The sequence below is a fragment of the Lontra canadensis genome, unplaced genomic scaffold (assembly GCF_010015895.1).
Source record: "Lontra canadensis isolate GAN:19392208 unplaced genomic scaffold, GSC_riverotter_1.0 scaffold1, whole genome shotgun sequence".
Lineage (NCBI taxonomy): Eukaryota > Metazoa > Chordata > Mammalia > Carnivora > Mustelidae > Lontra > Lontra canadensis.
In genome coordinates, this window is record NW_022630995.1 from 115,436,183 (window position 1) to 115,437,894 (window position 1,712).

The 1,712-nt window shown below is 42.6% G+C and overlaps 1 pseudogene; it reads right to left on the reverse strand.

The window, feature by feature from the left end:
• Window positions 1-439: 439 nt before the first annotated feature.
• Window positions 440-941, reverse strand: LOC116870043 (annotated as a pseudogene).
• Window positions 942-1,712: the final 771 nt, after the last annotated feature.

A 1,712-nucleotide genomic window follows, 5' to 3' on the forward strand; every position in this document is an offset into this window, starting at 1 on the left:
CCAGCTGACTTGCGGAGACCCCAGGCCCCTCCCATTGCTTTCCCCCGTCAGAGGTGCAGGCTGGAGATGGGTGGCAGGACATTTATGTCCTGGATACCCCTCCTTGGGTGCTTTGTGTTGTCTGCGTCGTGTTCCACAAAGCCAGAACCCCTACTGGGCACATCTTCCCACTAGGCTGGGTTGTGGTTACTCCACCTTTCCTGGACTCCTCAGGCCTGGGAGTGACATACATGACCCCAGCCTGTCACTGGACCCATGGTACTACTTTATGATCGCCCTAAAACCTACCTACACCTTTATATACAAGCTCTTTATAAAATTCTTCTCAGTTACCCAGTTTGAAAATGCCAGGTGTTTCCTACCAGAATGCGATTGATACAGGAGTCAAAGGACACATTTACCATTTTTATTTTTATTATATTTTTATCATGAAAAAAAACTGTATTTAGATTTAGCCAGCTGGACTCAGCTTAGATGATCCCAATTTTGTTGGCAACATCCAAAGCATCATAGTCAGGGGCCAGTCGAACATATGCCTTCTTCCCTCCATCAGGCCTGATCAAGGTGTTGACCTTGGCTACATTAATGTCATAGAGCTTTTTCACAGCCTGTTTGATCTGGTGCTTGTTGGCCTTGACATCCACAATAAATGCAAGCGTGTTGCTGTCTTCTATTTTCTTCATGGCTGACTCAGTAGTAGGGGGATCTTGATGATGGCATAGTGATGATGCTTGTTTCTCCTGGGGGCGCTCTTTCGAGGGTATTTGGGCTGCCTTTAGAGACGCAGAGTCTTGGGTCGTTACAACTTAGGTGATGTGCGGATCTTCTTTTTTTTTTGTAACTGTGGACTCTTTCAGCACCGCTTTCTTGGCCTTCAAAGCCTGTGCTTTGGCTTCGGCTTTGGGAGGGGCAGGGGCTTCCTTCTTACCTTTCGGCGCCATCTTTGTAAAAGGGATTTACAAGCGGGCGCCTGGGTGGCTCAGTGGATTAAAGCCTCTGCCTTTGGTCATGATCCCAGGGTCTTAAAATCAAGCCTCACATAGGGCTCTCTGCTCAGTAGGGAGCCTGCTTCCTCCTCACTCTCTCTCTCTGCCTGCCTCTCTGCCTACTTGTGATTCCTCTGTCTCTCTGTGTCAAATAAATAAACGTTCACCATTTTAAAATGATAAAACATGAGATTTCAGATAAATTTCTCTTTGGGCTGGCTTCTTCTAGCTATGCCCCTTCAGCTTCAGGTATTACTGCTTTATTACTCTCACTACCTTCAGAGATGGTACTCTAATCTGAAAAACATTTCCTGGTTAAATAATATGGATCATATGCATATAATATTTTCTTTACTGTATGATACAGTGTCATTTTCAGTAAAAGAGAAGCCTTCTGGTATGAAATAGGCTGGGATAGGTTTTACAAGATATCTCCAGGTCCTAGTATTTATCTCAAGGCTTTTAGGATAAACATTTGAAGATATTATAGACTCAATTTCCCCACTCACAAAATGGGATAGTTGGAATTATTTGGCCGTTACTCACAATTAAATTTGTATATAAATGATTATACCTTCGTATTCTAGACTGTTTCTATCAATAATAATAATTAAGGTATATTGTTTCCTATATAGTAGTCATTATTCTAAGTTTCTTATATACACTATCTACTGCTCTTTACAGTACCCCTATGATGTCAGCATTACTATTTACCTTTCCATTTTA